The 27894-nt window shown below is 46.0% G+C and overlaps 1 protein-coding gene across 3 annotated transcripts in view; it reads left to right on the forward strand.

Moving 5' to 3' along the window:
- The first annotated feature begins 573 nt into the window (after nt 1-573).
- Nucleotides 574-27894, forward strand: part of PAK5 (p21 (RAC1) activated kinase 5) — a 126440-nt gene continuing 99119 nt past the window's right edge. Inside the window, exons 1-2 of one of the 3 annotated variants that reach the window (XM_066610562.1) lie at nt 574-713; nt 27241-27327. The gene's annotated coding sequence lies outside the window, so the exon portion shown is untranslated. Of the gene's footprint in view, nt 714-27240; nt 27328-27595; nt 27674-27894 lie in introns of those variants that run through there. The other 2 variants (XM_066610649.1, XM_066610735.1) reach the window with 2 other exon arrangements.

Consider the following 27894-nt stretch of genomic DNA (forward strand, 5'->3'; position numbering starts at 1 on the left):
TCTCTCTCTCTGTGTGTGTGTGTGTGTGTGTGTGTGTGTGTGTGTACAGACCAATACCCTATAGACATTTTCCATTATCATTAACAATTGGGGGAAAGTAAAAATACATGTCTCTCTCTCTCTCTCTCTCTCTCTCTCTCTCTGTGTGTGTGTGTGTGTGTGTGTGTGTGTGTGTTCAAACCAATACTCTATAGACATTTCCATTATCATTAACAATTGGGGGGAGAGTAAAAATACATGTTTCTTTCTTTGGGGGTCTCTGTGTGTGTGTGTGTGTGTGTGTGTGTGTGTGTGTTCAGACCAATACCCTATAGACATTTTCCATTATCATTAACAATTGGGGGAGAATAAACATACATCTTTCTTTCTTTCTTTGGGTCTCTCTCTCTCTGTGTTCAAACCCCCCCCCCCCCCACATCTCCACCAGGAGCATCCCTGCTCCGTCCTCGCCCCGCGCTCCCCTTCTCCCCGCTCCCCCTGCCGAGCATCTCCGCCTCTTGCCACTGCGAGGCGATCTTCATCCCTGGCCTGCGGCAGCCCGGATGTAGCTGCTCTAGCAGGAGCGGGAGCAGGAGCCGCTGCCGCTGCCGAGCGGTGCCCACTTTCCTGCCTGCAAGTGACACACACGGCGGCGAGCAGGAACATGGCGCGGGGAGCGATGTGACGGGGGAGATGCTGCCGGAGCTCGCCTGAGACCAGCTGGCAGCCGCGAGGTAGGCAGGGGATGGCCCAGCGCCGCAGCCCGGGCCAGGGAAGGGGCGAGCGGGCGCATCAGCAGCCCCACCTGAGGAGGGGGCGGTCCAGGAGGGTCCCCCCGCCGCCCATCTCCAGCGCCTTTGTCAGGTTTCCAGGGCGCCCGTGCCCAAGAGCCTGGACAGCGCATCAGCCAAGAGGGAGCCAGCACCGGGTGGGTGTGGATGGAGGCGCGGGGCGCACCGTGCCGTTGATGGCAGGAGGCGGCACCCTGGGAGTGACACCCTCCCCTCGGGGTCGGAAGCCTGAGCAGAGGGAGCACCTTGGAGTGGGCACCTCCAGATCTCTGCGGTTTGGGGGTCCACACGCGTTCCTATGTGGCTGGCTGGTGCACACAAAGCCTCCCTACGAGCAGGAACTGGAGAGCGTGAGTCGCACAGAGGCACACGCTGTCTGTGGCAAATGATGGCATCCCATTCCCCAAAGGGGCACTTCCCAGATTCCATGGATTGTGTCCTCAAACACACGCGCCCACAGATATTGGCATCTATTTAAATTGAAGAGAGAGAGAGAAAGAGAGAGAGAGAGAGCCAAAGTAGCTGCTGTAGTGATTCTGCGCTCTCGAGGATTAAAGCATGGTATAATACAAAGAAATCTAAAATTGTGTGTGTGTTGTGCCATCAGCCCTATAACCTTGTCATTTTGGACACTGAGCAGGCAGCATTAAATAAAACACACACACACACACACACACACACACACACAACACAGTACCCCTCCCCAAACTACCACCCCCTTTCCGAGTCAAGTGAAACAATGCCCTGTCTTAAGATGCTCCTGATGGAGAAACTTGGCTCCTTGCGCTGCTTTAATGTGACACTGTTTGGGCTTTGTAATGGTGATGCGCAGCTAATGCAGAGCACAGTTCTGAAACAGCTTCCACTTCTCAGCTTGCAAATATAGTCAATGTATCCTTTGCTGAGGAAAGGAATTTCAAGCAAGGACATAAATGTGTTGTGTTTATTTGAAGGAAGTGGACACACCAGCTAAAGAAAAGATCATGCCTTACAAAGTAGCATGGACTTTGTACATATGGCATCCAAAGAACTGAATCAGAATTAAAGGGTTAATTTTTAGCTTTAAGAAAAACAGTCAGGTCCTCTTCACAGTTGCAAAAATATACAGTTATAATGCTTGCCAATAAAGAATTCCTCAAAACAACAAACCCTTTGATCAAGTTAGGTTTCAGGCTGACAAATTAACTTTTCTTTAGGGGTCCAAGATTGCATAGGAGCCCAGTCTAAGAATAGCACATTGAGTACTAGGCAGGAAATCTTGGAGACTTGCCAGTGAAATCAATAGAAGATAACACCAAGTCTCTTTGATTAGGCTGACTTTAAAAAAAAAATCAGATTTCCAAGCCACTTATTTTTGCCATTGTTTTTACACAAAATAAAAGTCATGGTTTTGCCACTTTCCTCAGCTTAATCTCCATGCAGTACAGAAATATCACTGGATGGGATAGTTTGGGTTTTAAAGGACAGTCTTCTCAAAATGCCTGGCTTGGTTTTGAATAATTTATTCCTGGTGGGGTGGGGGTGGGGGAACCCAAAGCTCTGCTGCAGCTGACCTTGTTGTGGCATTAGGAAAGTATGCAAGACATTAGGCAGCAACCCTGTGGAATGACAAAAAGTATTGATGTGCAAAGGAATGGCACAGCAATCTCCATAATCATAAGCATTCCATGGGGTATCAAGAATGGAGAGAAAAAAAGCATGTGGAGGGCAGAGGAAAAGTTCCATGATATTTTGAAGTATTGCTAGGAAGAAAAAAAGAAAAGATCTCTCCTGCAAGTTGGTTGCATTACTTAGCATATGGGAAGGAATCTAGAAAAGGGCATTCTTTTCCTTCAGTTATTCAAGGAGCAGAGCTAAGTTTTGGATTTGTAGAGAAAGAATTTTCAAATGTATGGGTAGTTTAAACAAGGCTTTTTAAGTAATTAATGACTAGTTAAGGGCTGAAGCCATTTAAGAAGTAGTCCCTGGGAATGAAGGAACATTATAGCATAAACTAGTGATTTCAGTGTGGGTTAATTAGATCATTTAACAAGAACAGCAGATGTGTACTTGATGGACCTGACAGTGATCTGGATGCAGTTCCCTCCTAAATCTGCCCATAGATCTGCAAGCCCTGACACCTGTCATTGCACATAGAGACCTCTCCTTAGGTCTCATGCCACGCCTAACATAGTGGAGCACCAGTCTGGATTTAGGCAGATCCTTTTTTTTTCCAGAATCCAATCAGTGACTCTGAAAAAGGTCTGCCTGACCAGGCCCCAGATTTGGGATCTGTTTCCTTTCCCAGAATCATCTCCACCTTAAATTGGAGTACAAGACCAAACCTTCTAGCCTTCAGGACAATCCTTGCCAATGGAGGTGGGGATGGAGGGATCTGTGTCACTCGGATATTCTAAGCTGTGCAACGATTTGCCGGAGAGTCAATGAAGAGTAAAGGCAGTTCACACTTAATGGACTTAGGCTTGCATGACAGAATGCATTTCTATATCAAAAATATTTTTTAAAAAATCTCTGGATATGGAAAACTAGTCAGGAAGAAAGGTTATAGATTAGCCTTCTCCCTGCCATGCTACTTTTCTAGGTGCGCACATACTTTGTGAAGGAGCAGTCCAATTATGTGATCTTTCATCTTCCACCTAAAGTGGTATAGTCCAAACTGAAGTTTACCACCTCAGTGAGAAACTAGGTCGTACTAACTCTAGCAGCCACTCTGCATGCCAGAGCTTTGTGTATAAAACTAGTGATTTTAGATCTTTGTGAGATTGAATCGATGCTATAATGAGGTTAATTATAGGGCTTTCATTTCTCTTCTAGATTTAGGGTACTTTTTACCATTATATTGTCAAGGTCTTCTCTGTACCTTTGAGATCAGGAAGATGAATCCTTTTGAAAAAGAAAAGAAAGTTGAGATGTACACTACACTAGCTGAGACATTTTTCTATATGTGGGTGGAGGAAAGAGCACTCTGACCAGCAGGCTGGCAGTAGCTCAGGGGGTGGTGTCAGGGATTGACCATGTGGGACACTGACTATGGGCCCATGCCACCAGAAGTCTCACCTGGCTGGGCTGATCCCTGGCTGATCCCTGAATCCTCAATATTGATGACTGTGGTAATGTTCAGCAGGCCATCAGGGAATGGATGGGGGTGTCATGGGGGACTCGGTGTGAGGCTTTGTCCCAGGATCCTCAGCAATCACACACCGGGACTGTAGTGGATGTTGTACCTGTTGGAACCTGCACAATCCCTTTGAATACCTTTTGGATGGGAATCTGATAACTATCTGTCAAACTCCTTACCTAATGCAGTGCCTCCCCCTCTGCATCCCTTCAAGGGCAGGCTTCAGGTCACTGAAAGACATGACCATGCCAGACTTTCAACTGTGTGGGATGTATCCAGGGTAGAATTAAGACCTTTAGAGACCCTAAGCACAGAAAAGGTTGTGGTGCCCCCATAATATTTGTAATTCAAAATAAAAATCATTCTAAACCGTAAAATAAAATTTTATCTTTAGAAATGAAACAATGCATTCTGGGGTGACCCTGGGCGGAAGGGCTTCCATGTGACCTGGAAGAGGCTGAAGGGAGCTCAGAAGACAGCCCAGAGTATGCAGTCTCACCATGCCATAGAACATCTCCCAGACTGCACCCAATCTGAGTCAAATCTGCAGGTGCTGAATCCGTGGATAAGGTGGCCCCACTGTATATTAAGAACATAAGAACATATTTATATTATATTTTGTGTTCAATGATTCTCCCTTATTTTTCCATAATTCGTTTTGGTCAACTTTTTTTTTTTTTTTGCACAGTGGTAAATCTGGCACTGAAAAAAAAAAACTTTGTGATGCACCCCCTTCCCTTGATGCCCTAATCGGATACTTATTTTGTTTAATGGGCTGGATATATCCCTTCTTCTTATGGTTCTAGGGCCCAGAAAGCTCCTTCTTCTTCTTCTTCTTCTTCTTCTTCTTCCAGCCACCATGCCTTCTGTTCTCAACCAGGTTGCTCTCCCAGACCTGGGTGTGAGTTTTGCTTGTGTTCTCATCTTTTGCTCACCAGAGTTCAAAGCTTCATGTCTGTTAATGGACCATGTAGCGCCCTTTCTGTAGGTTTCCTCATTGGGTCTTGGCTAAATCAATCAATGCCCATAGCTGTCAGCATTTTGTATCCCCCTGTCACTATGAAGCTCTGCAGAGCTGCTTCTAGTGGATATACACCTGCGTATTTCAACAAACTGGCAACTTTGTGTTCCTAAAGGGCACATTTTGTCTTCTCTGTTTCTCCGAAATTTACCTTAGTGCAGCTCCACAGAGTGTGCGTTTTAATTTAATGCCTGAACCAAATGACCCTGGTAAGAATATTGGCATTGCTTCCAAACACCGACACTTGCTGGTGCTAACACAACATAGCAACGCCACTTAGTTTCCCTGCCAGCTGTGGTTTATAGGTTCTATATTCTCCCAACTTGAATCACAGTCTGCCGTGATTCATTAGGATTGTTCAGTGATGCCTATGTATGTCCCATTGATTCAACAGGGCTTGCATCTGCATGATTTTGAAAAGGATTGCTGTGTTGGCTATTATTGTAAATTGGGTTCTGTGTGCTAAATTGGAATGACTACCCAGAGTTCCTCCCATTCAGAGCTCAGTATCTAGCAGACTGCTTTCTGAAATATTTTAAGCAACTTTGCTAGTGCATTTTGCAATGCTGTATTTGAGAATTGAATACTGTGATGGTACTAAATGTAAACGCTGATGGCTGTAGGTAGGTGTATAGGGAAAGTGTTCCAAATGCTCTGTGTGTGTGTGTGTGTGTGTGTGTGTGTGTGTGTTCAGAATATATATATTCTGCAGTCTTTCGGTAGCATCCGGAATATATATATTCTGATTCATTTATGACTTTCTCATAACCATTAATGTAGAGCAAATGGACCTACATATTATTGTCCATCATGAGTTGGAGGGTGTGGAGTTAGCGTGCAGTGGATTTAAGGAGGCTGTTCTGTGTGCTCCAGAGCCATCCTTGTTTCTTATCTTCCTGCATCTGTCTTGGCTTGCTTTCATATGCAACAGCGCACAGTCAAGTTAACCTATTGCCCTAGTTCTCTCCCTTCAGAGTTTTGCGGCTTCGTTCTGGCTTTCCATTTTTCTCTCGTACAATGTGCAGGCCAGTGATTTGCTCTCTTATCTGCAGACCACTTCACTGTGGAGAGCATTAGTGGATGAATACTTAAGCTGGCCTCAAATATCAGGATGGCAACAGCTGAGAAGTAATGGAAGTCAACGTGAGGCTGCATCAGGTCTGCATAACTTGTGTCCCACCAAACGGAATGCAGTTCACTGACCATATGTGGGCAGGTCAACAGGAGCTTAATAAATCTCCTGTTTTGCTGCCTGCCTGGTGTTACAGAAGCAAGGAGGCTTGTACCTGTCAGGCTGCAGCACTTGGTTGGTGGATTAGATTCCCTTTGGTGGATTGCAGTTCTGCAGTCTTTCGGTGGCATCCAGATTAATGCTTCCATGTAGAAGGAGCATTCCACTCTTGCAGTAGGTTCCATTGGCCAGAGGAACACTGCATAGGGAACAAACTATTTGGATGCTAGCCCCTGTCTATGCACTAAGAGCTTTCTTACAAACAACCTCTATCCCCGTTATCTTTTGTCAGGGGCACTGAGAAGGGGAGCTCCTGCCTGCCACTGAGGTCCCCATCAGTATAGGATCAGCAGTTTATGTAGGGCTTTCCTGGCCATGTCCATCTGGCTTCTCTCCCTCTTCTTCCCCTGGACCTCAGAGCCAAGGCAGTGAGGGGGTTGAGAGCACCCTTGTCCTTCTTGGCATGGTGGGCCCTCCTCCTCCCAGGGCTCTTCGGCAACCTTTTTCAACCACTGCGCCGTGGCGCACTGGTGTGCTGCGAATGGTCTTCAAGTGTGCCACAGGAGTTTGTGGGAGGGTCATTGATTAGTAGGGCCGTTGAGGGATGTGAGCTCCCCACCAACAGCATGGTGTGCCTTGTCAATTGTCAAAAAACTAATGGTGTGCCCTGACAGTTTTAGTACCTTGTCAGTGTTCCATGAGACAAAAAAGGTTGAAAATTACTGCCCTAGGGCCTCTTTCAGTCAGCCTCTAGCCCTCAACCAGCCCCTTCTCATCCCTGGCCCACTCCTTGTGTCTTTGGCTCATCCAAGGATGGCAGATCAAAGCCAGGAAGGGAGTTGTGTCAGTAGCAGCAGCACTTCCTGGCTTCAATCCACCTTCCCTGGTCTACTCAGATTTGAGGTATTTTGTTTCTATGAGAAGGACTTTACATTTGTTTTTGATGAACTTAATCTTGATGGTATGGCCCACTGGTGGAGCCTATCATAATCATTTTCAATCCTAATTTGGGGTTCCAGGGTGTTAGGTATCGCTGCCCTCTCTTATTTAAGATCATTTGTAGCCTTGAGAAGCACCCCTTCTACCCCCTCATTCAGATTAGCTATATAAATATTGGACAGCATAGGGCTCAAAACGAAGCCCTGTGGCACTCAATACCTCTGAGCATACTGAATCTAAAGAGACAAAAAGAATTGTTGATAACTTCTCATTGTGCATTTAAGCAAGCAAGGTTACATGAGGAAACAATACCATGAATTTCAGGATTGGTCATTATTATGGCTTCAAGCTACTGTCAGGTCAAAGAAATATGGTGGAAACCATTCTCTGTGCTTCTGTTTCCTAATCTTCACAAGCCCAGCAAAGCTAAAATAAATACATTTTACTGCAAGTGCTGTTCTCCTGCACCGAATGGACCTATAAAACCAATGGCCCAATCTTATGCTGGGTTTTTTTAGTGGTAAATCTCATTACCTGACACTATCAGTCCCAGAATGGTGACACTGCAGCTGCTCTATTGGCCAGTGGCTGCCAGCACAAATGGCAACTGTGACCTGCTGAACCTCCTCCATCCCCCACTGTCTCCAGAATCATGGATCATAGGCAGGGCCAGGAGCGGTTCAGGGATAGGAGGGGAGAATTTTGGTGGAACACACACACCAAGATCTGATCCCCCTTTCACAGCCTGGACTCACACCCAGCACTCTATTCAGACTTATGTCAGCAAAAGAGCTGGTGTAGGTCTGAGGAGACGCTTTGGAGGTTTGGTGGTCTACAGAGAGGTAAACAGAAAATATGTTTACTTACTTACCTTTCCTGGGCTTTGTAAGCGCACCCCTAGAGCATGCAGCATGCACTCCCTCAGTGGTACTGCATGGTCTGGGCTGGTAGGGAATAGGATTGGGCAGTGAGTTTTTGAAACAAAATCTCTCTGTCTCTGTGGGAGAGACAGCCTTAAGTCAGGGTACACAATGTTTTCCATGCTGGTGAATTTTCCCCTGCCCCAGCTCACAAGGGCAAGTTTAAAAACAGGACTTTCACCCAGAAGCGAAAGTACCAGCTCTTATTAGCTCATCTAGTGGAGAAAAAAATGTTTTGAGATGAAAACATCCGCTGTGCTTAGGGCCCTAGTAGCACACAGGGGAGGTGAAAGGGAATGAGCAGTGGAATACTTGCCCACAGCATACAGGCTTAGATTATTCATCATACATCAAGTCCTCCATCCCTAAAAGGAGCACATGTCCTCTAGTTAGTACAAACTGCTGGCTGTCAAGTTTGATCTTGAAAGCCCTCTTGGTGCTGCAAGCCCATTGCAAGGAACGGGCCTTGCTTTAGCAAGAGGTCTTCTGTCTTCTGTTCTTTTTAAACAGGTCAGTGTGTATGGATATCAGCGCCTATGAACTGTACCCTTTCACCATAGTACTTTTTCAAGGGAGTTGTTCATAGGAGCTGATATCTATACACGTTGACCTTTCCTGTCTGTGGGCAGTATGTAGCAAGCGATCTCTCCATTGTATGCAAATAATTCTTGCAGAAATCCTCTCTGATTTGAAGATTCTGTTAAACCACTGGCTTTTCACACATGCATGGGAAAAATGTAATCTGATAAAAATCATAGACAGCCATGTTCTTCCAGTAGAAAAAGTAAATACATTGTATATTTTTAGGATCAAAAACAATGACACGCATTAATTGCGATCCTGGCCCTTGTACTGTCCAGGGCCAAGACCGCAAAATGCCGGGCCCCCAGGTCTTTAAACATCACTTCTGGTTTTCAGAGAAAACTGGAAGTGTCATCTTTAGGCCTTCTGGAGGGCTGGGGAGGCCACAAGCGGCTTTCCCCAGTCCTCCGAAGGCCTTCTAAGGCCCTGAAAATGGGCCTTAAAGCAAAAAAATAAAAAAGGGGGTGGGAAGAGGGGCTTGTGTCGGAGACCCATCGGGTGGTACCGCAGAGCGTTTGCCTCTCTAACCCCCTCCCCAGTTATGCCAGTGACACACAGTTGTGAATAGTATGTTTCCAAGTTCTTAGGAACTTGACCAAGTAACAGAAAAGGCGGCGTGGGGGAGAGAAAATAAGATGGGTATGGCAGGAAAAGCCCCAAAGTCCGCTGCTTCTTAAGGCTGTAATCCTATGCACACTTACCTGGGAGTAAATCTCATTGAATATACTGTGACTGACTTCTCAGTGAACTGACTTGGATTGTACGGTAGGAGTCTTCAGGTGAAACGCAAGAGGAATTACGCAGGCTTATGTTCTCTAAGAGACTCCTGCAATGGTAGTTTAAATACTATGGCTGTCGGGGCCATTTCACACATTTCACAGAGGGAAACATAGGTTTGCCGCTGAGCATACTCCCAAAGGATTTAGCACCAGGTTCTTCACAAAGATGTTTTGTGCTATGAGCGAGAGGTAGTCTCCTTCTGGATATGAACCTTGCAAAAAAATGAACGCTGGAGGGAGGATGAAAAGGTGCATCTTTAGGTGCCTCTAGTGAAATATGGTTTAATGGTGTGAAGGCCGAATTCACAGTTCTACAGCAGATTCATAGATTATGAAACAGCCATCATTTTCATTTTTAAAAAGTGGTTTCATGTCTGAACAGTGTAATGTGGGGGGAAGATGACAAGACTTACTGAAGGCACAGGGCAGCAAGGAGTGAATTCAACATCCCTGATTCTCTGCTTTCCCATGAGTTGCCTCTGCATCTTCCATGAGTTCTCTTCTTTTCTGTTGCACGGCTCATAAACAGGACAGTTGCTGATCTGTTGCTCACACCAATTGGAACTTTTCTCATAACGTTTATATTGGCCCCAGGTCAGTCTTCATTTTCTTGAATGCCCTGTTCTAAAGCTTCAATGTGGAGTGAAGGCTGTCTGTGGTTAGTTCTGTCCTACTTGCTGCTGAATTGTTTTACTGCTATTGTTTATTTCATTGGTGTGTTTTTTTTTTACCATAGTTTGTGTGTGTGTGTGTGTGTGTGTGTCTGTTGTACTGTTCAAGCCACCTTGAAATATATATATATATATATATTTGCAGTGTTGCAAATATAGAGTTGCAAAAAAAGAGTTGCAGTGGAACAAAGAAGCTGACTTTATTTACTTCAAGGTTCTTGAAGAGATCAGCCCAAATGAGTGGACAAAATGGGTGAATATTCTACCTTGTCAGTTCATCAGAGCGAGCAAATGAGCAGGACTGATTCTCTCCTCTCTAATTGCTGCAATCTTAAAATGCCAGGGAATGTTCAATGAGAAACGAGTGGGATGGATTCACTCATTTCCTTTACACCTCATATAACAGCATTGCACAAGAGAAGAGAAACTGAATCCAAAGATGTTCTACTTACGGATCACCTTGCAGAAGCACAAAAGTGTCTGTAGAACCCTGGCTGTTCTCGCATCTGGGGAATACATCGAGCAGCTCTTCCCCTTATCTGCATGGCTCTTTGGATTCGACCCAGCGTAGATACTTGAATACAAAGGCGTAACACACTGCCCTGGGGCCTGGGACAGTGATGTCACATCATGTGACTTGGGGCACAATCCTATCGTGCTGGAGCAGATAGGCCAGTGGGCCTGTGCTGCATCCAGCACAAGTTTGGAACCAGAAATGGAGCAACCCGAGGCAAAGAGAAAACTTTTCCCTTACCCCGTGTTGCACTGCAGTGGCTACAATGGGTGTACTCTGATCTGTGCCACCTCAGGCAGTGGCACAGATCTGAGTAGAACTGGGCTGCCCGGGAACAAGGTCATGATCTGGCATAACCGCCGGATCCTGGCCCTGTCTCCCGCTCCCTGCCCACCCACTCCCAGGAATACCCACACCTTCCCCGCCCAAAATACTCCCTCCCTGCCTCCTCCCTGCCCTCCCCATGCCCCCCCCCCCCAGACCCCTGCATCAGCCAAGCTCGGCCAATGCAAACTTACCTTGCCAGGCCTGGATCCGGCACAGGGAGGCCAGTGCAACTCCTTGTGCTGGACTCCCCAGCTCGAAAGAGTTCAAATGTGCCTTACAGCAAGTTTGCAACACCCCTGGGTCGGCACAAGTGTCTTCTCCTTCTCACCTGTTCCTTCACCGCTTATGGTGCAAGGCAGTCACTTCCAGATTCTTCCTAGAGGTGGGGGTGCTTGCTGCAGTAGCTTTGTGCTCCTGTTCCTTCTACTGTGGAGGCCCCCCTTCAAGGCTCCCCTCCTACAGACCTCCTCTGTAACTAGGGCAGAGTCTGAGGGGCACTCGTGCACCCCCCTTGGCGTAGTGCCTGGGGCAGGTGGCTCTCAGGCTGTGCTTTAGTTACACCTCTGCTTGGGTGAGAGCAGTGTTAAGTGAACCCTGACAATTTGAGATCTGAAAAGAAGCACAAAAGAAGACTTCATGAAAAGTTTCAGTCTCTCTTTCAAACCCCTTGCACCAGCAGCTGCTTGCTTTCTGATTTTTTGATCATTTGGAGCAGGCAACAGAGAAATGTGATGGTGTCAGATTATGGAGAGGTGTAATTTGCCTGGTTAGATAACACTCTGTTTAAGTATCCAGCACTGCACATGTTGTAAGGATTTTGCACGCCTGGTTGTGCATCTAAATTGGATTCACAAAATGTTTGGGGAAGATATTTTGCACCCACAATTAAGCATTAATTTTGCATTTGCTGTTCGCGGAGAAGCATCTCTTTGCTTACTGTTCTTACAGTCCCTTTTTTTTCTGCCTCATTTGCTGCTTGTAAACAGAAGCCCTTGACACCAAAATACCAAATGATTGGGTGGGTGGGGAAGGAGAAGAATGTGGAGATTTAAAATCAACCAAAATTTTCCCCCCTGCATACATGGTATTGTATTTTAATTTGGTTTTTTAAAAAGGGTGCTAACTGGACAGGTACATTGTGCAGAGACTTCCCTGGGATCTTAGACTAGGCAGTTCAGGCCTAAAGCAACTATGCTTGGGAAAACTGTGCATTATGCATGATCTTGGAGGTGCTTTCATCCCAAAACTATCACTGTTGCCACCATTACCCCAAGAGGCTGAGGGTGCAATCCTAACCCACTTTCCAGCACTGACACAAGGGCAATGCAACTCTGAAGCAAGGGAACAAACATTGCCATACCTTGAGGAGGCCTCCATGACTGCCCCTCAACTACAGGATGCAGCACATGCCCCACTGGCACAGCTATGCCAGTGTTGGAAAGTTGGTTAGGACTGCACCCTGAGTCTGATGAAGTCACCACTTGGAATGGCATCATGGGACAAAACGGATACAGAGTTCTCAGCTTCTTAGAGCCCAATCCTATGCATGTCTACACTGACGTAAGTCCCATTATAGACAATTGAGCTTACTCCCAGGTAAGTGTGGATAGGATTGCAGCCTTAAACTGTAATCAAAATCCATCTCCTAAGGCAGAGGCCTTCAGCCTGCTTTAGGGACAAAATTAACAACTGTGGCCAAGCTCAATATATCAAGAACAAAGCACCCTTTGGAACGCTTGATCCACTGGGGTGATTTATTAATGAATTGCATTGATATTGTGTAGCGACTAAGGAGTTTAGGCAGTATATGGTTTTTCCCACTTTGAATTTCGCAAAGGTCCGTTGGCGTGAGAGACAGAGAGAGAACATCATGGCTGAACAAGAATTTAAACCTAGATGTCCCTCAGTCTTAATCTAACACTCACCAATACCCTACTCTGGCAATCTTAGGGCCCAGTTCTATGCTTCCTGGCACCCAGGAAGACAGCAGTGCCGAAATGGCCACCTCTGTATCCTGTGGGGCCTGGGAAGCTCCTGGAGGTCTCCTCGGGGTAAGGGATCAGTGGTTCCCTTACCCCTAAAAGTGGTTCAACTCCAAGTGACACCAATGGGTCTACTCAGATCTGTGCCCACTAAATAGTGGGTGCAGAACCAAGGAGACCCATGTTGGTCTCTGCAGCTTGGGAGGGAGCATAGGATTCCGCCATCTTCACCTCTCCTAGGCCCAATACTCCCTCATCTTTTCCTCCGCCCCGTTCCATCCCAAGGAAACTTGCCGTCTAGTGCTCCAGCGATGCGTAGGCCGGTGCAGAGGTCCAGCGCCTACTGACACAGGCCTTTCCGCTGCCACAGCGGCGTCACTTCCAGCTCTGGAGTGCTGTATGGCACTTTTATAACACTTAGCACCAGCAGTGAGGCTGGAGCACCAGCACTGGGCAGCACAGGATCAGGCTTCCTATTGGCCTGCAGTGTTATGTACATTTGGGAGGGGCAGCATTGTGTACTTAAGTTATTTATATGTATTCATCAGCATCACACCTTACGCTGACAACTCAGTGGCCTAGCACTTAGGGACATAGTTAAGTTGTGGATGGGCTGCATCACTTCAGATTATAGGTGGGTGCTCTCATGATGGTGTAGTGGTTCAGAATTTGGAACCTGGAAGATCCAGGTTCAAACCCCTAACTCCTCCGTGAAGCTTTTCGGGTGACCTTGGGAAAGTCACGATCTCTCCGCCTCAACTACCTCACAGGGTTGTTGTGAGGACAAAAAGGGGGGAAGGGACCATATATACTACCCTGAGCTCCTTGGCAGAAAGGTGGTATAAAAATATGCAAAATAAATAAATTTCCATATCAAAAATGAAAAAAAATATCTAAACTTGGAACTCATGTATATGTGAGAAGGCTAGGCCAGAGCTCTTCTTCCTCACATGGTTGTTTTCTATACGGAAGGAATCTTTGCATGGAAGAGCATTAGTTGGACGAGCCCTCGCTGCAGTCTGCAGTGATGCTGCCTGGACACAAATTTGCTATTTCGGTGACAAACGAGGCTGAGGTGATGCCTGGGGTCTCTTCCAGCTCTGATTCTAAGATTCTGTACTAGGGAAGCTGCTAAAAGACTCACATAGAAGAAGAGTAGGACTGTGGTAGAACAGTTTCACAAATAATCTTCCTTCTCCTTGAATAACAACACATTATCTGGCACAGCACATTGTCTATTTTTGTTCTGAGTGATAGCTTGACAGCTAAGCAAACTTAAACATTCTTTAGTTGGCAAATGTCACCAGTTCTTTTTTCTTCCCTTCCCCCAGTCCCAGTTGCATAAGATGATCCACGTATGAGTTATTTCCAACTCAATTTCAACATCTTCATATATCCATTCAACTGAAAATTGGAGGACAGTAGCATTATGTGACTTACAGCCATGACGTAGTCCTCCACCTGATTCTCAGTGCTGAGAGGTCAACCCTGGATGATTTAAGCTAATATTTGATAAACTGAAATTATCAGAAGTGCTTTTTCTTCAATTGTTAAATGGATAAATGAAAGTGGCATCCCTGGGTACTAGTCACAGCCAATTGCCACATGTCTGAAGCTGGGCAGCATCCTTCAGTCTCGGAAGACTAGGTGTCGCGCTCTGAATGGTGGTTCTGGAACAGAGTGTCCTCTCCAGTGCGCGAAGCCTGGGTAAAGCAGGTATGGAGGATAGGCTGTTACCCATGCAGCAAATCCCCCCTCTCCACGTTGCTGGAATGGCAGAGGCCAATACAGTTGGTTCCAGCGGCGTCGCAGGAGTTGCCAGAACGTGACTGTGTTCAGCCATGAACTGCCTCAGGGACTCCGGCTCCTGATTTTGCCTCGAGGTTGACTCCTGAAGCCTTTTCCATAACTGGATGTAGCCACAAGGCAGTGGAGGTTTGGGGTCAGAGTTTTCCTTCTCTCAGATGAGCTGCCTTCCCAGGCTGACGAGTCCCATTGACCCGGTGGCTGTTTAGTCGCCTCTTACGACAAGTACAGCCAAACTGAGGGCCTATTCTTATCCCCAGCCCCCAGGATATGCTGCCCAGCTTATCCCCAGAAGCTGGGCAGCATAGCGTCATTAATGTATGGGATTTGGTGCATCAGGATATGGTGATGGCTACAGACTTCAATGGCTTTAAATTGGCCAATTTATGGAGGACAGCTCTGTCAACAGCTGCTAGTCATGAAACCTCCTGGTTCAAAGGCAGTCTTCTTGGGGCAACAGAATGGGAGTTTGGTGGCCTTCAAGTCCTGCTTATGAGCTTTCTAGAAGCATCAGCTGGCCATTGTTGGAGACAGAGTTCGAAATCCTGTGCACACTTGCCTGGGAGTAAGCCTCATTGGACACAGTGTGACTTGCATCTGAGCAGACAAGCATAGGATTGCACTGAGAATGTGGGCCTAGATGGATTGGCCTGTAGGGGGAAACATTCTATTTATTCTGAGGAACGAGATGAAGGGACAAGAGTCTTTCTTCAACTGGTATATCTTGCTGATGTCTAGCTTGTTGGCTAGCTTATGTTATGGGCTTATGTTTTGCTTATGTCTAGTTAATTGGCATACCTAGTAACAGGAGTGGCTGTAGTTCAGTAGTAGGGCATGTGCTTTGCATGCAGAAGATCTCAAGGCCAATCCCTGGCATCTCCAAGTCGGACTAGAGGGAAAGAGCCCTGTCAGGAACTTGGGAGACCCACTGCAAGTCAATGTAGGTGAGGCCAACCCATCCATAGGGCAGACTGAGACAGTCATCCCAGCGGCAGATTGGGCATATACTCCATCTGTCTGCGCACTGCTCCTCATCCTCTTCCTACTCCCTGAATTAGAAAAGGAAGAGGGGGACAGAGTGCAAGAGGAAGTATGGAAGATAGGAGAGTGGTGAGCTAGAGTGCAGAGACTGGCACATTTCCACGTAAAGGGGGGAAGCTCTTGTGACATCACCTCAGGCCTCAGAAGGTCTTGGACTGGTTTCTGATCCCCCAGGCTTAACCGTTTGGCCTGGGATTAGTATTGCTGGTCTTGTGAGTCCATTCTTTTTTAATCAGACCACGACTGGTGAAAGTTATGTGTCCATGCTAGAGAACAAAGTTCTTCCAGCCATAGCTAACTGGCTAAACATTGATGAGGGGCCCAATCCTATCCAACTTTTCAGTGCCAATGGAGCCATGCTAATGAGGTGTATGTGGTGTATCCTATGGTGGAGGAGCAGTCATGGAGGCCTCCTCAAAGTAAGGAAATGTCTGTTCCCTTACCTTGGGGCTGCATTGCGTCTGCATCGGTGCTGGAAATTTGGATAGGACTGGGCCCGCAATGTGATTCCAGTATCCTTGTGTGCAATTGGTTAGAATAGCATTTTCCTCAGGGGTGGATTGGATGCTATGGACAGTATGCTATGAGTATCCTGCCCAGTCACCAGATCTTACCCCACCAGATTTTTTCCTCTGAGGCGCTCTAAAGAATTCGGTTTATGCCCAGAGAGCACAATCCTAACCCACTTTCCAGCACCGACATAAGGGCAATGCAGCTCCGAGGTAAGGGAACAAACATTCCCTTACTTTGAGGAGGCCTTCGCGAGTGCCACCCAACTACAGGATGCAGCACACGTCCCATAGGCACAACTATGCCAGTGCTGGAAAGTTGGTTAGAGTTTGGGCCTAAAACGATTGAGCAACTCTGGCAAGAAATTGTTGATTCTTGCACACAAATTACTGTGGATTTATATCAGATGATGCGTTGCTGTGTTGTAAACAGCCGTTAAATGTATTGAAGTGAACGGGCAGCACATTGAACAATTGTTGTACTGAGCATTTAATCTCCTGCACATACATAGTTATAATTTTTTTTAATTAAATGCCAAATCTTGGACTGCCCTGTTACTTCTGGGACACCTGTATATCAGTACCCCTGCTCATGTGACTGTCTTTTCTCTGTGAATCCTGACCATGCTAAAAACTGATACGTTGAGAAGAAAAGAATTGTTTTTCTTTCGAAGGGTGACTTGTTTAATATATCTTCATAATAATTTCATTTTGAAAAGTATAAGCTTCAAAGTCAAAGTTTCCAGCTGTCAGAGAACATCGGTTCTCTCCCTAAAGGGACCAAGACTCCTCTGCCTGAGGAGTTGCACTTTGAAAACGTACTTGGAACTAAAAAACCTTTTTCAAGGGCTTTTGTTTTGCTCTTTGAAACATACGGAATGAAAGACCCAATTCAAGTGTTGCGCGTGCTTCCCCGAACCCTGTGTGTGTTTACAAAGTCCCTGCTTCCTGGGAAAGGGCTTCATTTGCAGCAAGGTAGGACAAATCCAGATAGCATGAATAAAAACCCAACCTTGCTGAAACTGTGCCCAGATTTCCATGTGCTGCTCTTTGGGTTAGGGATGACTTCTGTGAGAGATTCATGTGCCTGGAAAGTGGCACAAGCATATTGCGTGATCCTGACATGGTGCACATGCTGCTTGTTTTGCCACATACCCTGCACACTTCGAAGGAAACAGACCAAAGTGTTGTGAAATACCATTCTGACCTGAAGGGGGCTGCATGCATGATTCATGCGTCCAACTTATTTGATCATGGGAATCTGTAAAATCTCTCCTTTGATCCGCGATCTTCACAACCCCTTCAGTGCCTCAGATATTTTGGGGAGAGGAGGTGGGGCTGGCATAAGCGCCCATATCCAGTAGTGTAGCCGGGGTGTGTGCAAAGCAATAAGTTTTGCACGGCACATCACTGTAGCATGCAAGTGGCCCCTCCACCTCCCCTTTAGAAACATTCCAGGCATCTAGAGCAGGGGTCTGCAAACTTTTTGGCCAGAGGTCCGCATGAAATATCTGGCGCAGTGCTGAGGGCCGGGAAAAAAATTAAATATAAAATTTAAATAAATAAATTAGAGATGGAACTTAGATGAAAGAATAAATGATTGAGCGGGCTTATTCACTCAGCCTCTCCGGCCCTCAGAACACCCTCCAGATGCAATCAGAGCACAGCTCTGGGCATGTTCAGTCGAGTGGGCCAGAGGCTTTCAGGGGACAAGAGGTGGCCGCGGACTGGATATAGGCTCACTGCGGGCCGCATCTGGCCCTCGGGTCGGGGTTTGGAGACCCCTGGTCTAGAGCAAAACGGAGGAGACCATTTTGCTCTAGTGATCCAGAATGGCTCCAAAGGAGAGGGGCCATTTGCACACTGTGATGAGGCACCGTACAAAACTTAGTGCTTTGCATTCCCTCTAGCTATGGTACCGCCTGTATCTTTCTCATCTCTGTGCAATTTCCCTGGGTTTGCGCTAGTCTACTGACCAGCAGGGCCTTCAGTTGGAGGGCCTCTGAGATTTTTAAACCCAGTGATGCACCCTCATGACTGTTTCCCATTCCCTGAATACCCAGGTGGCATCCCTGTCACCCGAGTCTCAAGTTCATGTCCAGGAGGAATCATGCACAATGAGAGATCCATGTTATTGGTGGGCAGCTCCCATCATGTTTCCCCCAACATTCAACTCCCTGCCCCATCCCACACAAAACCGTCAGAGTCAGGACATCATCACATAGGCAGGAACAAAGGCATCACCCCAGACACCCTCAGCCTAGGGTGAGGATGGTTTGGGTTCCTTGTCATCTAAGTAAAGCTGCAGCTGTTTGCTGACAGTGCCAGAACTGTGTTGGGTGTTGGGCTGGTAGTATGGAGGATATGGTGGTGTTACAGCAGAGATGTCATCCCGAAAGTAACAACTCCTTTGATTTTTCCTCCCACTCACCAGTTATGAGTGGTTTATAACACTTTAGGGCTGCTGAGTTGGGGTGGTAAATACATTTGAAGGTGGATTCCTCCTGGGAAGTGCAATGTCTGAATCAACACCCTGAACCTCACAGTGTGAATATCAACAATGTTTTATCATTTTCTTTTCACTTTCTAACACTGTCTTGAAATTTCAGAATTCTTAGTAACTCTCTAGCCTATTTTTCAAGAAGATGGCAATCTTGTGTCAGGACTGTACCACTTGGGAAGGAAGTTGGGGTCTCAAATTAATTGAATGTTCCTCAGTACAAAAGGATTCTGCTCACAGAGAAAAGCTAGACATCAGAGTGAAGGATTCCAGCCTAGCATTCTCTCTGATATGCTAGTTTTCTATGTGCACGTATTTATTTATTTAGTATGAAGTTTCCACCTGCAACTTGAAGTAGTATAGCCAGAACGGAATTCACTGCTGCGGAATGTGGTGATGGCCACTATCTTTGATGCTTTAAAAGTGAATTAAGCAAATTCATGGAGTCAATAAAGGAATATTAGCCATGATGTCTACATGTGCAGGTCTCAGAGGCAGTGTGCAATTGAACACTGGGTGCTGGACGGTTGCGAGCAGTGAGGTGGGGGGGGTGTTGAGGCCTTCCCAGTAGCATCTGCCTCACCAATGTTGGAAGCAGGATGTGAGATGGGCAGCACAATCCTAAGCATGTCTACTCAAAAGTAAGTCCCCTCGTGTTTAATGGGGCTTCCTCCCAGTGAAGTGTGTCTAGGATTGCAGCCTGGGTAGACCATTGGTCTGATCCAGGAGGGGTCTTTTTAGGGGCTTTATCTTGGCATTAACAACAAGCTCTTTGGGTAGCCAATATTTAAAATGTACAGTATATTCAAAACAGTATAAGGCTAGTCCTAAGATCAAAACCAATTAAAACAATAGTAATTGCAATTATATTCATTGCCTGAATTTTAAATAACTCTTTATCCAGGATCCAAAGGTATGACTTCCACAAGGAGTGATCTTCAAAGTTCAATATACCACACAGTTTGTAATATACAAAACAAATGAACTTAAAGCTTTTCACCACTTGGAGAGCATCAACACACAGTTTCCACCAGGGACTAGAAAGCCAACTAACTGTGAGAAATCACAGACAAATACTCTCACATAATTTGTAAATTCTCAGAGGAAATCTGAAATGGACAAAACTCATGAGTTCAAAGAAGCTTCTCATACCCTGAATAGCATTACAGGAAAGGGTCACAAAAGACATTACACATACTGAAGGAATCACAGGAATCATAGAATCATAGAGTTGGATGGGGCCTAATAGGTCATCTAGACCAGGGGTGCCCAAACCCCGGCCCTGGGGCCACTTGCGGCCCTCGAGGTCTCCTAATGCAGCCCTCAGGGAGCCCCCAGTCTCCAATGAGCCTTATTCAAATTTTAAATGTAGATTAATTCTTTTTTCCTCGGCCCCCAACACAGTGTCAGGGAAATGATGTGGCCCTCCTGCCAAAAACTTTGGACACCCCTGATCTAGACCAACCCCCTGCCTTAGGCACAACAATCATATTCAACACTTAATTTGTAGAGATGAATAGTGTTCAGTGTCTGCATTCAGAATCCTTGTCTATATGACAACATTTCCTTGTTGAGCAAATTGAACCTACAAGGTTTAACAATTCAAAAAAAAAAAAAAACCTCACCGTAAAAGCTTCATGATTAATTAAGTAAGTCCATAGTTCAGGAAGTACTACATGCGTGGTACGTTTGTCATTGTAGGTGCCTGATTTTGCTTTTGTGCTTGCTAATTTCTGTTTTCAGAGACTTGTCAGTCTTTCCAACATAAAACAGTTGGCACAAGCACATGGTGATGTACACATTCTTGCTAGGGTCACACAATTAGTACATTATCTGAGAGTGTAATATTTACAATTCTGGGGATTAACAAGCCAGTCTGAACAGAATGCAAGCAAAAGGCATGATCTAAAAGAGATCTTAAAGTGACTGATTGCAGTTATAGTTGTTGTTGTTTTTAATTTTGCCCTGTATGAACCAGTACCAGTTATCTGCCAGCCTCTTTGCCTGTAGATTGAAAAGATCCTGCTTAGCTCTTTTTCGTGTGTGCAAAGTGCTTCATCTGTATTCAAGTGATGTAGGCCTCAGAACAGCCCTGTTATATCCCCCTTTTGCCTCTGAAAGAATGGAAGTTGTGAGTGAAGCGCTTCCCTAAGCCACCTAGTGAGTTCTTGGTAGAGGTGAGAGTTGAGTCTGATTCACCGATTAGTCCCTTACAGCACAATCTTATGCATGTCAACTCAGAAGTTAGTCCCATTGTGGTCAGTGGAGCTTCCTTCCAGGATACTGTGTACATGTTTGCTGCCTGAGAGCCCAATCTCGAGCTTGACGCGCCACCTTACCGCTGGCATGCATTGTTGCAAACGTGCCGTAAGGCAGGTTTGCGAGCTCTAACATCAGGTGAACGCCATTGCTAGCCCAGTGCTGGCCAGTGCTGGGCTAGTGCTAGGCTGGTTCCTGGCCTCACACGGACCGCCGAGAAGCGGAGAGGAAAGCGGGGAAGGTGGGGAGGCGGGAGGGGGGAGGCATGCCAGAAAGAGGGAACGGGAAGGGAGGGAGGTCGCTCCACCAGATCCAGAGCCTTCATGTCAGGCTTGGCGCCTGACATGAAGGCTCTTACCTCACCATTGCAGGGCTACCGCGCTTACCCAGAGGAAGAGGACAAAAGTCCCCTCTCCCAAGGTGCTGCCCATGGCTGCCTTGGGCGTGCTGGCTGCAGCGGCAGCCATTTTTGGTGCTGCCGCACCCGTGCATCCCGGGAGTTCAGGATTGGGCTGTTTGGCACTATGCTACACCAGTTCCATGGTCTAGCATCTGAGAAACAGTGTGCTAGGTTAACAAGGGATTGTCAGGCAATAGCAACCTCATCTCTTGTCTTTTCAATAAAACCTTATTTTAGATCAACTCTACATTTACAAAAGGCTATGGTTCTCAATTGCAAGGAGTTTCATTTGCTTAAATCCCACAGGAAACAACTGAACTTGCAGTGTGTTTCCAGAAGAATTGTTGCATTTTTCTGAGCTGATAAAGATGCCTTAAATTTTAAACGGTGAGCATCTTTAAAACTAATTTAAATAAGATCTTATGCTGAACTTTTTGCACTCATATACATTGACCCTAGTTCAAACCAATGGCTACAATCCATCAGCCATCAAGTATACATTCATGAATCCAATCGGTTGTATCTATAGAAGGTGAATTTTGACTTAGCACTGTTGAAATCAATGGAATATTCACCCCATTTGCTATTGGGTCTTCTGTAAAGTTCCTTTGTGTTCTAACTTATAACCTGCTTTGAATGCCTTGACAGGGGGGTGGTATGTGTGCAGTAAGTAAATAAATAAAATAATTCCTGTGCAGGGTAGGGAGTAGATTATGGGATATGTAGATATACAGGGATATACTCTCCATTTCATCATGAGCAACTTGTCTCGTTGATTTCACTGGTGCTTAGTTAGGATTCACTTCCTTTGTTTACAACCCAAATGATATCAGAGAGAATATCATTGGTGTAGGTTGGATCTAACAACTCAGCGAGAGCTCATATGGTTTGTTTTCCAAAAGCTCTGTGATCAATCACTGTTACATCCAGGTTTGGCAAATTCCTGTCTGAAAGCCATGCAGAGCCAGTCAGTGTTGACAATAGTGAGCTAGAGGAACCAGTGGTTTGTCTGAAGCAGCCTCCCATGTTGAGTTGGTTTGTGCTGCTTTTGAGCGCAGTCCAAACCAACTTTCCAGCACTGGCATAGCTGTTCCAGTGGGGCAGGTGCTGCATCCTGCAGTTGGGGGGCAGTCACAGAGGCCTTCTTAAGGTTAGGCAATGTTAATTCCCTTACCTTGGAGTTGCATTGCCCTTATGTCAGTGCTGGAAAGTGGGTTGGGATTGCTCCCTTAGTTAATTAGGGGGAAGAAATCAGGAAACAAAACAAGAAAAGTGCAGAGTCCAAGATGCCATTCAGTTACTTGACCAAGTGTAAATCAGTTTTAATTATTGATGCTGGCTGCTTTGCAACATGCTGTTAAATGTACTGTTTCTTCCTCAACAAAAGTAACAAAATGTTTAGCAACTGAAGCCCTTCCTTGTGTTTGCAAGGAAAGCTTTGGTTTCTGTTGGACTAGATAACAGAGCTGCAGGATCATTTTCACATAGCAGTTGTTGGTCTGTGCGCTGAGCGGACAATAACTGATGCTCCAAATAACCCCCTGCCCTGAACAGTAATTATTTTATTTATTTACTTACTGCATTCATACCACACTCCTGCCAAAGCACTGGAGGCAGTTTATACTTACTAATTTTATTTTTCACATTTTTATACCACCCTCCCTCCAAAGAGCTCAGGCCGGTGTACACAGCTGCTCCCCTCCTTTTGTCCTCACAACAACCCTGTGAAGTAGGTGAGGCCGAGAGGAAGTGACTGTCCCAAGGTCACCCAGGAAGCTTCATGGTTGAGAGGATTCGAACCTGGATCTTCCAGGGCTTTAGAACAGCAGTCTCCAAATGCGGGACCACTGCGTTCTGAAAAAGCCATCCCCGGCATGAAATGTGCCTACCACTCTGAGGGGCAGACTGATATCTTTCAGATCTTTCTAGAACTTTGCACTGGGCAGCCATGTCTGCATGGAAATCCGGGCACAGAGCCTGCTGGAGCGGCAGAATGTAGACGTGGCTACCTGGTGCAAAGTTCTGGAGAGATTAGGAAGGAAGGTATCAGGTTGCTCTGATAAGCTCTATTGGTAAGCACATGGGGGAAGGCTATTCCCAGGTACTGGGTCCGGCCCACAGTCTGGGGTTTAGCACCCACTGATTTAGAATGCAAACACAAAGGAACTCTACAGAAGACAAAATAGTAAAGCTGTAGAGTCATTTTGCACTATTGGTGGCCTTTTCAAGAAAGGTTTTTTCAGGTATACGAGTTCCTTAGCCTGGACTTTTTCTGCCTTGGTCTCTTCCCATAGTACTTGGTGATCTCTTCACGAGCTAATGGCATGAGCTCTGTGGCCTGGGCTTTTCCTCTTCTACACACAAGTCTTTAAGTAGCCCCTGGAAAGATGGGAGAGGAAATGATGGCCTTCTCTTTTGTACTTGAGTATTTAGGTATTCAAACAATATTGATACAGAAACCTATGTAGATATAGTCCTCCGTTAATGAGGTACCTCAGACTCAAATGTCAGAGAGTGGGTTCAATTCACAACAATACAATATTGTTACATATGCCTGTCCTACTTTTTCAAGCAGTGAGAAGTCCTGGCACTACAGCACAACCTGGGTTCTAGTTTTCTTAAGATGAGTGGGCAACAGAGGTTTACAGTGTCCTTGTGATATGTGCTTTGCTTAGACTGCAATCCTGTGCACGCTTTCCTGGGAGTAATTGGATTTACTTCTCAGTAAGCATGCATTGGCTTGAGCTGCTGCAAATATAATGGTTTGAACATTTGGATGGAGTTAGGTAGCATGTGCGGCATCAATTACACGGGCCTTCTAACGCATGTCTGCTGCTGCTACGATCTCTTCCTTTTGGCTTCTGTTGCAGTTTATCCCAGATCAAATTCTAACTCCCTCTCTGTCTCTTCCAGCATCTACCAGCCATTATGTCCTTTGTTTTCCTCATTCAAAAAGAGTGGAGATGAGGAATCATCTCCATCTCTTCTCAGGGAGACATACTTGAGATTCTTGACTCCTGTCAAAGGCATTTTTTGAACCATTAACATTTTAAACCTATTTTAGACTACTAAAGCATTGCCTCAGATTCTGCTCTAATGTGATTCTCATTCACAACATCAAATTCCAATCCTACAATACTGTAGCAGTTGCCTTCAGGTGAGAGCCATTAAATGGCTCCACATGAGAGCATGGTGATAAAGTCTTCTCTGAATGAAGGCCTGATGGAAAGTGAAGCGAGAAGGGAAAACAGGCTGACATGATGAACGGAGATCAGTAGCCTCTGGATTTGGAAAGCCAAAACAGAATAAGTATGACGTGAACTAGATTTTCCATTAGTGAAAGAGACAGATTATGGGGTCTAACAGCGCAATATAAACTGACCCTTGGACCAGAGCAAGGCATATTCATGCCACCATGTGAGGAGGGAGGCTGGAGCACAGATGTGCGCCAGCCTCCAAAAGCTGACCTGACCCCTGTGGAGCCGATGCAACGATAAGGCTGCACCCTCTGAGTCAGGCACGGAGGCTCAGGGAGGGCAGGATGGAGGTGTTCTGGGGCAGGGAGAAGGCAGGCGGAGAGTGGGCCTATGGGCGGGCTGGGGCAGAGCAGGGGTTGGGACCAGGATCTGGCAATTAGGCTCTATCCTGACCCCACTCCCGGGCAACCTGGTGCAGCTCCGGGCTGCCCAGCACTGCGCCATCTCTTTAGGGGGCACAAATCAAGTAGCCCCATTGGGGCTGGTTTGGCATTACCCGGGATAAGGGGAATGAATTCTCCTTACCCCAGGCTGAGCCGGTGGCAACTCCAACCCTGTTCTGGATGCAGAGCAGGCCAGCTGGCCTCCCTGTTCCAGCGCGAGTTAGTTTTGGGATGTAAGTCAGTTGGGTATCCTCTGAAGTCCTAAAAAATGTTTAAAAGGGTCGAATTTCGTGCTCAGTCAAGACTCTTTTTTAAAAGTAGCAATTTTATTGTTATTGTGCAGGGATTATGTAAGCATAAATATTGAGGGAACAAACATGGCAAGTGAGCAGATTTGTACTTGTTCTTCATGATGGCTTTCCTAGCTGTTCAGTGTGTATACCGAAAGGCAGGTTGATGGGGAGTCTGTGCCAACTAAAGCTGGCTTTGGAAGCATATGGAGTGTGAATAGGCAAGGAGATAAGCCAAATCTAATAGTGAAGAGGACAGTGGCCTTCCCCAGCTATGCTGGTAGAAAAGAAGCCCTGGAGCTGAGGAATCTAGAGAGGAGATGGGGAAAGGGCTCTTTGCTTAAGGAGTTTAGCTTTCTGAAACTTTGCCTATATTTGTAAACGCTTATCCAGCAATCTCCTCCAAATACTAAATAGTCTTGCCTGTAAAATACACACAGATGGGGCCATAGCTCAGTGGCAAAGCCCCTGGTCTGCATACCAAAAGTTCCAGGTTCAAATCCTCATATCTTCCTTAGTAGAGGTGTTTAAAAACAGAGCTATTGAAGCCCATTCTGGTCAGTAACAGCCCAATCCTGAGCTGCCCGGAGCTGTGGGACCCAGCAGCTCCACGGAGGGCTCCCGCCGGATCCAGCGCCTCCTGCGCTACCGTGGGAGGCTACTTGGGAGAAGGGCTAGATCCGGCGGGAGCCCGGCAGTAAGCCCCGCAAACATGCTTTACGGCACGTTTGCAACTGTGGTCCATGCCATGGAGGCGCGGCGCAGACCACAGGATCAGGCTCTGAGACTCTTAGGGTGCAATCCTAACCAACTTTCCAGCACTGACATAGCTGTGCTAATGTGGCGTGCACTGCATCCTGCATTGGGGAGGCAGTCAAGAAGGTGTCCTCAAGGTAAGGGCATGTTTGTTACCTTTCCTTGGGTCTGCATTGCAGCTAGGTTGGTGCTGGAAAACCGCTTAGGATTGTGCCCTTAGCCTGTAATTCTATCTTACTCACCGGAAACACACACCTCTATTGGACCTGGAAAAGACTCCTGTCTGGTAACTAAGGAGCTGCTGAGCTAGATGGACCAATGGTCTGACTTGGTATATTCCTATCCAAATGAGACATCCTCCTACATTCTGCCTTAGCTTCCCACAATGCCAAGGTATAGGAATGCACTTCTAACATTGTAGCACAGTGGTTCTCAAACATTTAGCACCGGGACCCACTTTTTAGAATGAGAATCTATCAGGACTCAACAGAAATGATGTCATGACCAGAAGTGACATCATCAAGCAGATTTTTAACAATCCTAAGCTGCAATTCTACCCACACTTATCCAGGAGTAAGTCTCATTGACTATCATTGTTAAATGCATATACACATAGTAGCCTGTTGTAAGTACAGATCTGTCACATTTCCTCAAATGCAATCACATACCATGATAGCATCAAGTCTAATGTATTAAAAATAAAATATTGAAATGAATGGGGACCCACCTGAAATTGGCTCGTGACCCACCTAGTGGGACCCGACCCACTGTTTGAGAAACACTGCTGTAGCATGTTAATGGGGAACACATTCTCAAAATTTATAGTGTGGTCCCTCTCCCACCCAGATATTCCAGTGTTCTATAGAACTTCTAAGATCTTCATTCATTGATTCAAGAGATGGTATTTCTGTGCATTTTGAAGATTTTGTAAAAAGAATTATGACAAGTGATACTCTTAATATGAAGAAATTTTTAAAAAGGTACTCTTCCCAATGAATTGATGACAATTCCCTTACTGTCACAACTCCTCACGTAATAGTTGGTACCCTTGTAGAGGAGGAAAAAGACAGATGATTAAAATACTGTGAAAGTCCATAGCTGATGACTTTCTGGTACCCCGCCTTTTTAATTCTTTTCCCAAGTATCATTGCTGTGGTTTATCCTTCCAATCAATGCTCCTTTCAGATGCAAGAGCTGTGGAGGGAATTCCAAAACATGGATGTAGGAGATAAGGACCAGGGATCTTGAAATATTTAAGTTTCCGTTTGCAAGGTAAGTTTCTTTTATCCCTCAGTTTCTGTGAAAGTCTTGAAAACAAACAAACAAAAAGCCGTACTGCAGCATGAGCTCCAAATAAGAGAAACTTAGAATTTTGAAATTCAATTACTTTTATAGCTCCAATGCTTTGTAGTTGGTACTTCAAGAACCTTGCATGTGTCAGGGCTCATCTTCTTCCCTGTCATCTTCCTGGTAGTTGGTAAGCAGTCTTTTCAGTGACAGCTTGGCCTCATAGATGAGGTTGGATTCCCTACCCAATCCACCTTCGTCTCCATTTTTTAATACATGACTGTGATTTCCCGCCACCCAGACATCTTATCCATCAATAACCTGAAATAAGGTATGCATGTTTGTGGGTTTAATGCATCCCAACAACACTCCAATTAGTGACTTACGTGATAGTCAAATGTATGCGCTTCTAACCTGCAATAAGTTTTCTGAAATGTTAGTGTTTATTCCTTAGGCCAGTGGTTCTCAAACTCTGGAAGAGTTTGAGAGCCACTAAGTCTTTGCGGGGGAGCAGGGAAGACAGCAGGGGTGGGGGGAAGGCTAAGGGGGCTG

Source organism: Tiliqua scincoides, chromosome 1, assembly GCF_035046505.1.
Source record: "Tiliqua scincoides isolate rTilSci1 chromosome 1, rTilSci1.hap2, whole genome shotgun sequence".
Classification (NCBI taxonomy): domain Eukaryota; kingdom Metazoa; phylum Chordata; class Lepidosauria; order Squamata; family Scincidae; genus Tiliqua; species Tiliqua scincoides.